We start from the raw sequence: 13,166 nt of genomic DNA on the forward strand, positions 1-13,166 counted from the left end.
TAGGGGACTTGCAGACCTTGGACCTAACCCAGTTTGGCTTTGTCAAGGGCAGATCTTGCCTTTTGAACTTGGTCAACTTCTTCGAAACAGTTACCAAGGCCATTGATGAGGGAAAGGCAGTCCATACAGTCTACCTTGACCTTGCAAAAGCTTTCGACACAATACCCCACTCGGGTATCATAGAGAAACTTACCAGCTTAAATGTAAACCCATATGTCACAAGATGGGTTGCAAACTGGCTAAAGGACAGAACCCACAGGGTTAGAGTTGCTGGAGCCATGTCAGACTCCAAGCCAGTTACAAGTGGTGTCCCACAGGGCTCAGTCCTTGGCCCCCTATTGTTCGGCATCTACTTCTCAGAAGTACAGGCAAACATAGGAGGACTATGGCTGACAAAGTTTGCGGATGACTGCAAACTGGGTGCCATAGTGGATAGTACATCGGACACAGACATCCTTCAGAGGGGTCTCACGGAAACTGATAGCTGGTGCCAGAGCCATGGCCTGAAGTTAAACGCAAAAAGTGTATAGTCATACCCTTCGGGAAAAACAAGGTAACCCCAAGCTACCATATAGATGGCAACCCACTAAGCACAGAAGAGGTTATCAGGGACCTGGGTACCCAGGTTGACAGTGGCCTCTCGTTTGACACTCACGTTGCTAAAGTGGTTCGAAAGACCTTCTACACTGCCCATCTGATCATGAAGGGATTCACATCCAGATCAAGTGAGGTCATTGTTCCCCTGTACTCTTCACTTATCAGATCAATGATCGAGTACAATGCCCCGTTCGGGATGTATCTCACCCGACACCTGCAGCAATTGGAGAGACCCCAAAAGTTCCTCACCAAAAGGATAAAGGGACTCCAAAACCTGTCATATACTGCCATACTGAAGAAACTCCAACTCTATTCAGTTGCATACCGTCTGCTCAGAGGTGACCTGTGCCTGACATACAAGGCCATGACCAACCCGGAATTAATGGACATGCTCCACCTCAAAAAATCCAAATCCACCAGAACCACTAGAGCAAGTGACTTAAACCTTAGCACGGATATTAATAGGACGTGCTGAAGGGATAGATTTATCACCCAGAGACTCCCCATGCTGTGGAATAAAATCCCGGTCCATGTGAGGCAGAGCACCTCGCTGGCTCTGTTCAAGAGAAATCTTGACCGGTGGATGGGAGATCGTAGGTTTACCCCGGGAATCATCTCTGTGTCACTGCTAGACAGAGGCACAACAAACTAATGGGCACATTATTTCTAACATAAGGGGTGGCGTAAGCCACATAACTTTGGGCTAGGCTTATAAATGCCTTAGGGCAGATAGTCTAGTATAAACCTATGAACCTATGAATCTACCTGCAGTTTTTCACTCTCGTGCCTTTCTTTTTTAGGGCTTTAAATAAACTAGCATCTTGTGGACCAAAGAAAATATCTTGGTCCAAAGGAGAATCAATAAGTCTGGCTTTGAAGTCTTCTGGCATGGGTTGGTTGCACAACCATGCCTACCTGCAAATGATGCAGCCAGCAGCAGGTACTCTAGAAGAGGCCTCTATAGCATCATAAAAAGAAGTTATGTACTCAACATACAATTCCATCTGTGTTGTCGATCTTCATTCATTCTTGATGAATGAGACTCTGTTTTGATCCTCGGAACTGACTCGACCGTTATACAGCTCGTGCCAGCCAAAAAACTCTCGAGGTAAGACTCTACCCACAATGCCCCTCTCTCCATTACCTCACATCGAGTTTGCAGATAATAGCAATAGTATACACAGTAATTGTAAGGAGAAGCAATGTCCAAGATAAAAACCCTATAACAACCCAGGACAAGGGTTCGACCCCCTCCCCCCCAGGAAATCTACAGGATGGGGAAGGTGGGCGTGATGTCAAGAATGAATGAAGTTTGACAACACAGATGGAATGTTATGGTGAGTACATAGCGTCTTTATCTGATATTGTCAGTCTTCATTCATTCTTGATGAATGGGACAGAGTCCCCAGCTACTTCAATCCCTGGGTGGCCTTATGGAAGGATATTCTGGAGAACCATAGAGCCAAAGGATGCTCTTCCCCTAGAGATCATATCCAATTTGTAATGAGTGATAAAGATATGAGGCGTAGCCCAAGTTGCAGCTGCACAAACTTCGTGCATAGAAGATTTTGAATGAAAAACTGCTGATGTGGCGGGTCTATATTACAAGATTGAATGCGTAGGTAATCGAACACCTAAACATCAAACTTGTAATATCAAAAGCAAAAAACAGCGAACGGCCGATTTAACACAGGGAAAGATTTTGTTTGGCCATTCACCAGATTTTGCCATTCTGTCTACTATAGAGCAATCTCGGAGTTGGTATATTTAGTTGGGGGGTGAGAGGCACAGCCCAACACGTCAGGGGGTGTGGGGGGTGAAGCTCCCCCCACCCACTTAGTTTGGGTGTAAAGTTAATTTTTTTTCCCGTGGACGACCAACGTGTGTTCCTGTGCCGTTCGACATTTTTGGATTCAATATTACAAGTTCAATGTTTAGGTGTTTGATCATATAAGCATTTGATCTTGTAATACAGACGTGATGTGGCAACTGATCTGGTTGAATGCGTTTTAACAGATGCAAGTATCTTTTGGTTGTTATGTGCATAAATAAAGGTAACACAATTTCTCGGCCATTTAGATAAGGTCACTTTTGATACAGCTTGTCCCACCGTACGACTAGAAAAGGAAATGAACAACTGATCTTATTTCCAGGACTCTTTAGTCTTCTTCAGGTAAAAATGTAGTTGCCTATGTACATCCAATAAGTGTAAGCAATATTCACCTTTATTAGAAAATTTGGGGAAGAAAACTGGTAACTCAATAGCTTAATTAATATTGGAGTCACAGACCACCTTAAGAAGAAAGGAAGGGTTAGTTCTCAATGACACCCTGTCTTTATGAAACATTATATATGGGGGTTTAGCACATAATGCCTGGGGGCGGCCACGGTGGTGCAGCAGTTAGCATTGCCGTCTCACAGCAAGAGGTTCTCCAGTTCGATTCTCGCTTGGGGTGCCTTCTGTGCGGAGTCTGCATGTCCTCCCTGTGGTCGCGTGGGTTTCCTCCGGGTGCTCCGGTTTCCTCCCACATCCCAAAGACATGCAGTAGGTGAATTGGACACTCTAAATTGGCCCTAGGTGTGAGTGTGTGCATGTGTGTGCCTTCTGTGGAAGGTTGGGTGCCGGGCTGGCAACTCGACACCGTAAAACTCCACTGCCAATCATGAGCGGACAGATGATCCGCTGTGGTGACCCCTAACCAGGAAAAAGCCGAAAGAAGAAGCACATAATGCCTGGAGTTCAGAAACTCTTCTGGTGGAAGTGATGGCTACTAGAAAAACAGTTTTCCAAGAAAGGAATTTGACATGGCAAGTGGCCGCTGGTTCAAAGGGAGGTAGTACTAAAGATTGCAAAATAAGACGTTCTGTACTCACCATAACATTCCATGTTTATTTTCCATGATCTCACCTTCATTCTTGCTAGTTAGGTTTAGAACCAAGCATCGGTTCCAACTTGGCCTATTACTAGAGCTCAAGAGCTTCCCCTGCCTCGAGGCTATACCCTATCCCATGATGCCTAGGGAAGATTATGCAGATCTTGTTTGCAGATTACTAACATATCAGAAACCATATAGTAAAAATAAAGGTAACAGTTCTTAGCCTATGACTCATGAGACCAGAAGGGAAGCAGAGAACATTTTACACCAATAAAAATTTACTCTTGATCCTCCAGGAGCGAAAGTAGACGGAAGGAGGGTGTGACGCAAGAATGAATGCGAGATCATGGACAACAAATATGGAATGTTATGGTGAGTACATAACTTCTTAATGTTATGTTGTCCTATCTCGCCTTCATTCTTGTTGGTTGGGACAGCATCCCCAGCACTTTCTTTCTTGGGTGGCTCAAGGGAATAAACTCTTCAGAACAGTGGAACCAAAGGAAGCCCTGTTCCGGGAAGCCACATCTACTTTGTAATGAGTGATGAAGGTATGAGGACTGACCCATGTGGCTGCCGCACAAATTGAGTTCACAGGTAATCTGGCCTGAAAGGCAGACGAAGTTGACATAGCTCTTGTTGAATGGCCCCTAATCTTTCCTGGCAATTGTTTATGTTGAGAATTATATGGATAGGTAATACTGTCAGTAAGCCATTTTGATAAGGTAACTTTAGAAACTGGTGCACCTTTTCTGTTATCCGAGAAGGAGACGAATAGCTGGTCAGGTTTTCTAAACTCCTTTGTTCTATGCAAGTAGAACCGTAACTGTCTGTGGATGTCCAATTGGTGTATCTTATAGTCCGCCCTGTTGCCATAGTTTGGAAAGAAGACAGGCAGGTCAATGGACTGATTCAAATTGGTCTCAGAACATACTTTGGGAAGGAAGGAATGATGGATTTGTTCTAAGAGAAACTCTGTCTTTGTAAAAACAAGATAGGGAGGGCATATGGACAGAGCTTGGAGCTCTGAAACCCTCCTAGCTGAAGTAATGGCCATTAAAAAGACTGTTTTCCAGGTCAGAAATTTTAGTTCGCAAGAGGAGGCTGGTTCGTAAGGTGGTAGAATCAGAGTAGTCAGTACCAAATTGAGGTCCCAAGGAGGTGGTGGTTCCCTTATTGGGGGCCTTAGTAGAAAAGTACCTCTGAGGAAGGCTTTGCACAATCTGTGAGACATTATTTTTGATCCCATGTCTCCTATGTGGTAGTTGGATATGGCAGCTAATTGTACTCGTATGGTAATTGCTGCAGCACCTTCACTGAAAATCTCTGCTAAGAAATTCAAAATTTTACTTACAGGGGCTGTAAATGGGTCTATGTGATTCTTGGAAGACCAACAAGAAAACCTTTTCCATTTATTAGCATACAGTTTTCTAGTTGTTGTCTTATGAGATGAAACCAGAATGTGACGCACTGCAGGGGATATGTCTGGAAGCCTGGCTAAGATTGGAAGTGGAAGAGCCAAGCTGTCAGCTTGAGGGTTTAGATAGAAGGATGGAGCGTTCCTGACTGATGAGTCAGAAGATCTTGTACTGGGTCTAGAATCCACGGCTCCTCTCAGAGATGGGGCCATAGGAAGGGGAGCCAGATTTGATGAGGCCATTACAGGGTGATGAGAATTAACCTGCAGCTCAACGATTTGGCTTTCTGTAGAACTTTGAGGATTAGAGGAAATGGAGGGAGGCATAAAGAAGTCCTGGGGGCCAATCGTAAACAAGTGCATCCCTTGGTGACTCCCACAGTGGGGGGGATTAGGGCAAGGTAGCTGCTGCATTTGGTATTCATGAATGTGGCAAAGAGGTCGCAGCAAGGCTTGCCCCACTTGTGAAAAATCTGGTTTGTAATTTCCTGTTTCAGGGACCACTCGTGAGGCATCGGAATTGCTCTGCTTAATTTGTCCGCTATCAAGTTGGATCTCCCCAGAATGTGCGTTGCAGTCAGAAAATGTTGAGAAGATATTGCCCATTGCCATACTCTCTGAACCTCTCAACACAGGTGTTAAGATTTGGTTCCTCCTTGTTTGTTGATGTACCACACTACCGACATATTGTATGTCTGTATTGCAATCGTACCTGGTGGAAGAGAGTTCTGGAATGCCTGCAACACTGGAAGCACCTCTCTCATCTCTACGGCATTGATGTGCAAATGGTACTCGTGTTCCTACCAAATTCCTTAGATGGTCTTTCCCAGATAATGCCCCCCCACCCTATCTAGGAAGTGTCCGTGGTCACTGTAGCTACTGGTTGGGGGAAAATGAATGGCCTGCCTACAGTCACCTGTGTGGATTGAAGCCACCAGCGTAGGTCCCTCTTGCAGGAGTCTGTGATGAAGATCTTGTGGGATATGGGCAACTCCTGCATGGACCATTGAGCAAATAGTAGCCACTGTAGAACTCTCATATATAGACATGCCAGAGATACTAGTGTTACTAGCCATAATGCCTAAGACCTTTAGAACAAACTTTGCCTGTACTTTTTTCTTCAAGAGCAAAATGGTCACTTGATGGCACAGTGTCTGTACCCTGTTGTGAGGCAATTTTGCTACCATGTCTTTTGTGTTTAAGTCTGCTCCTATGTATGTAATATGCTGTGATGGCAACAAGGCAGATTTTTTGAAATTTATTGTAATGCCCAGTTCTGAGCACAGATGGATGGCGGTGTCTCTTGCCTTGGTTAGTAGATGCTTGGCAGTGGCGGTTAGGAGCCAGTGGTTTAAGTATGGAAACACCCAGAATCCTAGATGCCTCAGGTGAGCCGTGACTACTGCCATGCATTTGGTAAACACCCTGGGGGCTGTAGTGAGGCCAAAGGGCAGAGCTCTGAATTGGTAATGGCTGGCTTCCAGCCAGAAGCACAGATATCTCCTGGATTGCCTGTCCATTTTTATATGGTAGTATGCATCCTGAAGATCGACTGAGCATATCCAGTTGTCTTGTCCCAAAAAAGGGAGTATAGACTGCAGTGTCACCATCCGGAACTTTGCTTTTTTTACGGACTTGTTCAGCCTGCTGAGATCCAAGATTGGTCTCTAGTCCCCTGTTTTCTTTGGAACTCAAAAGAACCTTGAGTCTGGGGGACTTCTTGGATGATTCTTTTTCTTAGCAACCTTTGTATCTCTAGGGTTGCTTAATCCCTTTGACAGAGTGGAATGTCTGGGACTGATCTTGTTCGTGGGGGTGGGGTGGTGAAGGGTATGTTGTATCCCCTGGATATTATCGACTGTACCCATTTGTCTTGAGTGATGTTCAGCCAAGCTTTTGGGTACAGTGACAGTCTGCCCCCAACTGCCTCCAGAGGTGGGCAGGCGGGCCTCCTTTCAGGAGCTCTGGAAGGGTCTGCCGGAGAATGTATCTCTGTTGCCCTGATTTTGCAGACCCCCTCTGCCATGAGGTCAGTGTCTTCCATTGTTATTCCCCCCTCTGTCCCTGGGGGAAATGTCACCACGTGCATCCAACGAAGCTCTTTGAGATTTACGGAATCAAATTTTCCTGCCCTTCTGGCCTTTGGGATAAGGCCTGGTAGGGACAGAAAAACGTATTCCCACAGCAGAGTTTTGCCTTCTTGCTTGCACCTGGTCAGAGTCTCTTCCACTTTTGGCCCGAACAAGGACGAGCCGTCAAAGGGGCATTTATGAAGGAAGACTTGAAGGGTTCAGCAAATTCGCAAAGGCGCATCCAGGAATGTCCCCTCAGAGATGTTCCTGTGCCTGCTGCCCTACTCGCTCCATCGGCTGTATACAAGATGAGCCTCATGGAAGAGCTAAACACAGAACTTAAGGTAGCAAGCTGAGAGATCACCTTATCTGACACCCCCAAAGCTGTAGAACCTTGCTGGGTATCTCCTAGCTCCTTCAGGAGATCCCTCTGGAGTCTCGTAAAGTGGGTTAAATAGTTCAGTGGGCCTGAATGTAAAGGCCGCTGACAAGAACCTACACTTTCCATATCTGTCCATCGTTTGAGATTCCTTATTTGGTGAATGGACAGATGAAGAAGTTTCAGCTAACTCTTTTTTGGTGGCCGCCGCCACCACCATTCCATCTACCAGGACACCTTTGGTTAAGGGCAGTTATGAATTTGCTGGGCCTCCTCAGAACAGGTTCCACAGATTCTGGTGAGCCCCACTCTTTTCAACTGACTACACCAAGGAGCTGATCGAAAGGCAGAGACACCAAAGAGGTGGAGGGTCGAGATCCAAAGGCCTCCAGGTATACAGACTCATCCTCAGAAGTGGTAAGGGTCTTCCAGCCACCACTCTGTTTCAGGATCTCTAGGATGCCTGAGAAGAAGACATCTTAGAGGGTGATGGTGGGGACCCATCTGAATCCTCTAAGTCCGTATCAGAAGTGGAAGACTCCTCAGAGGAGTCTAGATGTTTCCTCTTACAAGTTCTCTTCCGAAGGACCTCTCTGAAGGGCTACTCTGGGGAGGTGTCAGAAGAGAGTGACTTACCCAATGGGGCATCCTGGGGCATTGGTTCTCTACGCCTGGAGGGAAGGGATGGTACAGAAGCAGACACTGGCATTTTCGGGGGAAGAGTGCCTGGATCCGAGGGTGCAGCCATCAGGGGTGACAGCACACTCCTCATCACCTCGAAGGCATCATGACTCAGGCTCGAGGAAGCCTCCGACTCTGAAGAACCAGGAGACTTCCCCCATACCAATGAGGTGGGCTCCAAGGCCGATGTAGGGGCCGAGCTCACCCACGCCGAAGCCCGGAGAGGTACATTCAAATCTGATAAGAGTCTGACCCGACTCTCCTCCCCGGACCCGACAGTGGAGTGTCGGCTCCCAGACCCCTCGATAGAAGATGGTACCAAAGAGGTCGGAGCATAAGTCAGGGCCAAAAACCCAGGGGTGAGTCTCGGACCTGACAGTTCCACCTCAAAGGCATCCAAGCAGTCTGGCTCTGAAACCACTCAGGTCGGAGGAGGAATAGCAGAAGGGGCAGGAGCAGAAGTCGGTTCCAATTCCTTCAGGGCTGGACTCAAAAGGATCTTGGCTAGAGCCGGAGTCCAAAGCAACCTCTTGACCACCCACTCCACATCGTCATCCGATAGACTCCTGGATGATCGAAAGGACAGGGCCGATGATTTTATGCTGGCAGCCAAAGACTGTAAGAGGGGTGACTGGGGGACTGCGGATAATCTGGGTCATCTTGGAGGGTAATGATGAGGTGGACTGTAGTTTGGGAACCTCACCACTCTTTGTGTACAAAGTAGGGCCCAGTATGGAACATTATTTGGAACACCCTTTGTCTCTAAAGGATAGAGACAAAGGGACTCGGAAATGTGGAGCATGTAATTACTGTCCATACATTTCAGAGGATACACCAATTACAGTGGAAGAGTTTCAGATCACGGTCTACTTAGTTAATGGCAATTGCAGCAGTAGGGGGCTGGTTTATTTGAGTATTTGTTTAGGGTGTCAAGGATTTTACATGGGTAAAATGGAGAGAGTGCTCTGTAAGCGCATTTATGAACATTTATATGCCATTGAAACTAAAAACCTCAATAATTCCCTCTACAAGCACACACTGACTTGTACAGGAAAAGCTAAGTTTAAATTTGGAATTTTAGAAATTAATTTGAAGGGCCCTAGGGGAGGGGATTGGGGTAATAGGGTTAGTAATAATGAAATTAGATGGCAGCTCAAATTAGGAGCTATGTACCCACCAGGTTTTAATGAACATTTGTCTTTGGCACCAATTTTAAAACATAAAACATTAACACTATAATTTACAAATTATGTTGTAACCAACTGTAATGCTGGCAAAGTGTTTTAAAATATTATTGATGTTTTTTATGTGAATTTTTTTATCTATTTAACTGAGGGGGTTAAACTTTGTTTTGATTCATACGTTAATTGCTGTTTTTAACTGAATGGGGGAATTGGGATTGGTATTTAAACAGCTACAATGCTGAGACACTTTGGTTTGATAAAGTCCACGATTTACGTGGACGAAAGCGCTTACTAATCAGTACTGCTGTTTTGGATTTTTGTTGTTACTGCTATTTACTGCTACTACTTGTTGGTACTTGTACCATTTATACTGACATTTGTTGCAAACTTTTCATGGATTGGATTAAAACTGTGTTTTTACAACAACGGGCAGTTGAATTGTTATCCTTTTGGGCTACGGCAGGTTAGACCAGGGTGTATTACAGTTTTATTGTGCTTTGTTGATCCACCCTTATGCTCCAAACTTAAAACACAGTCAACTAATTAGTAAAATCAGAACAATATATATATATATATATATATATATATATATATATATATATATATATATATATATATATATATATACATACATATCTATACAGAAAATTTTGAAATGGACTAATAATATCCAAAAAAGAAGTTCACTTAGCCTGAGCCTAGTGAGAAGCACCTGATCTAGTTTAGCGGCAAATGAGATCTGGGTAATTTTCCATAGGCATCATGGGATAGGGTATAGCCTCGAGCCAGTGGAAGCTCTCGAGCTCTAGTAATAGGCCGAGTCGGAATCGATGCTCGGTTCCAAACTCAACCAGCAAGAATGAAGGCGAGATAGGACAGCATAACATCCAAGGTTAGATCCCACGGAGCTAAGGGATCTCTGAATGGAGGTTTTAAATGTAAGGCACCTTTTAGAAAGACCTTGCATAGGTGAAGGGATATTACAGAATGGTTGTCGTATCCATTGTGAAAATTAGAAATGGCTACTAACTGAACTCTAATGGTGGAAGCAGAAGCCCCTTAATCAAAAAAGGCGGTTAAAAATTCCAAATCTTTTTCAACAGGTGACGAAAAAGGGTCAAAGTTGTTTTCAGAAGCCCAAATTGAAAATCTCTTCCATTTACTGGAATAGAGTCTTCTGCTGGAAGGTCTGTGGGAAGCCAGATGAATTTTTTGTACAGGGGAAGTTATATTATTCTGCCTGGTAACTAATGGAATTGAAGGAACTAAGCTGTGAGCTTGAGAGAGCGTAGATCAGGATGCACCAGTCCCTGCAGGGGAGACAGTAGGTCTGGGACTGGGTCCAGAATCCACAGATGGTGAATCAAGTGATGCCAAAGAAAGGGGAACCAAATTTGCCTGGCCCAGAAGGGGGCAATGAGAATCACTTTGCTTTGCAACCTTTGAGCTTTCTTTAGGAAGTGGGGTATGAGAGGAAACAGGAGAAGGCATAAAGACGACTTGAGGCCAATTGAGAAGGAGAGCATCTCTTGGGGACTCCCCCTGGAGGAGGGATTAGGGCAAAGTAGCTGCTCCACTTGTTGTTGGCTGAGGAGACAGAAAGATCACACCAAGGCTGGCTCCATTGGTGAAAGATTTTCTTTGCCACTTTGGGATTGACAGACCACTCATGAGGCAGTAAAATGTGTCTGCTCAGCTTGTCCGCTATCACGATGGAACTCCCCAAGATATGCATTGCCACAAGAAAGCATTTGGAAGATATCACCCACTGCCACACTCCGACAGCTTCCTGGCAAAGGAGGTAGGATTTAGCCCCACCCTGTTTGTTGATGTACCAAACCACTGACCATGTTGTCTGACTGGATTGCAACTGTTCCCAGAGGAAGAACAGACTGAAAGACTTGCAACACTAGGAACACTGCTCTCATCTCCAGGACACTGATGTGCAAGTTGGCCTCTTGTGGAGACAAGTGCCTTGGACAGTTCTTCCCAGATAATGCCCCCCACCCCATCTGGGAGGTGTCAGTGGTAACTATGACCTTGGGTTGCAGGGAAACAAAGGGACGGCCCCATTAGGATTTCTTCTGGCTGAATCCACCAAGATAGATCCTTTTTGCAACGTCCTTTTTGTCAGAAAAATATTCATTTTTATATATGTCTAATGCTTATTAGAAGCTAAAAGGGTTAACACATTTTCATTCTATTTTATATACAGCTTAATTCTGTATGAAATTATAAGATGCTTTTTGAAACTGCACTATGCTTTCTGAAACTTGCAAGATGCCCCCTGACCTAGTAATTGCTAGCACAGCAAAATTCATGTTTATGCCTTTTGGAAATGTACTGAGAAGCAGGTGATTATCTGCTAGGTCAGGAAGTAATAAATGAAACAATACCATATTCTATAATGTTATGATTTTGAACAATCAGCTCTATTCATGTTATGAGAACATGCACAGCTGCGGAAAAGAAGAAATACATAAGACAAAGGACTGCTTGAAGAATCTGTACTTGCTTTGTGCTCGAATTAGCTATAGTACCTTGAATAGAAACATAACATAGTTGGAAACTGTATCTAACTGGTGGTCACCAAGGCCACGTTGTTTTTCTTAGGAAGTTTTTCATAAAATTGATAGTGCAAGCAGAAAATTATGGATAAACAGCTGCTATGTAATGATGATGTTAAAACTTGTGATCTGTTATGTCAGCTTGGTAGGCAATGTCTTGTTAGAAAGTGTATAAAGACAGACTTACTTCCTGATTTTAGTTAGACAAACTCTGTATTAGCACGTTTTTGTCTCCTTGCTGCAAGATTAAAGTGCCTTAACCTGAACCTACCATGTACTGATAATTTTTAAAGTTTATTTTTCCTATGACAGATTGGTCCTTCAGACCGGAAATCTCTCGCTCTAGCTCAGGTCAGATGGGCCTGGTGGCATGAAACCGTACGGGGAAGAAGCCACATCGGTTCTTCTGCTTTAAAAAGACCTCCGACTGAACTGTCGTTCAAAAGAGGCCAGCCACTGTTTCTGATCTGCGATTGGAGGACGAGTCAACAGTTCCAGTGAAACGATCAATCACAGGGGCTCAGGTAAGGAGGAATTTACCTTTTCTTTGTTTCAGATCAGGGACTTGTTACAGTATTTGTTTTTGTCAGGGAGATTTTTTTTGTAAATCAGGGACAAAAAAGATTGCTGTCTTGTCATAGATCAGGGAAACAGGATAGGTAGGCAGTTATTCTAGGTAAACTGTGAAGAAGTGAAAATCGTGGTACCACGTGATAAGAAGGGTTATGTAACAATTTCTAACTAAGTTAAGACAACATGGGAAATAAGTGCACAAAAAGTTCCAGAGATCCGCCTTTAACCGAAGACGCGAAATATATGCAATTACAGCGTGCCGACAATGTTAGATACTATACAAAATGGGTTAATAAATACAAATTTGATGGCAAATTAGATAAACCTTCACTTTTCAAACTTGTCAAACAACTTAAAACAGATGCAAAAGGTCAGATAAAAAAGCTACGTCAATTAGGAGTTCCTCAGGCACACAGGTGGCTTGAGGAAGCAAACCGCAGGGAACAAAAGAATAAAAATTCAAAAGCAATGTTTTTACATAAAGAAGACAATAACTTGGTAATAGCATCGGCCCCTCCACCCCCTCCGCTTCTCTTACCAGAATATGAAGCGAGTGGACAAGCTGATCCACCTCCGCTATATCCAGCTGTCCCTGCAAAACCAAAACCGTTTGTCAGAGATCCTATCGAGACTAGGTCTCGAACACGCAACTTAAGAGGGGATATTGAATTGTATGAAATAAATAAAAATTCTCAAGCTATGAGTGAAGAAGAGATATGTCCACTCATAGAAGTACCAAATCCACAGGCAGGACAGGACCCAACTCTTCTAGTATATAGACCGTGGACACCGGAAGACATCCGGAAAGCCACAGAGGGAA

The sequence above is a fragment of the Protopterus annectens genome, chromosome 2.part2, assembly GCF_019279795.1.
Source record: "Protopterus annectens isolate FY-2018-M chromosome 2.part2, PAN1.0, whole genome shotgun sequence".
NCBI classification, from domain to species: Eukaryota; Metazoa; Chordata; order Ceratodontiformes; family Protopteridae; genus Protopterus; species Protopterus annectens.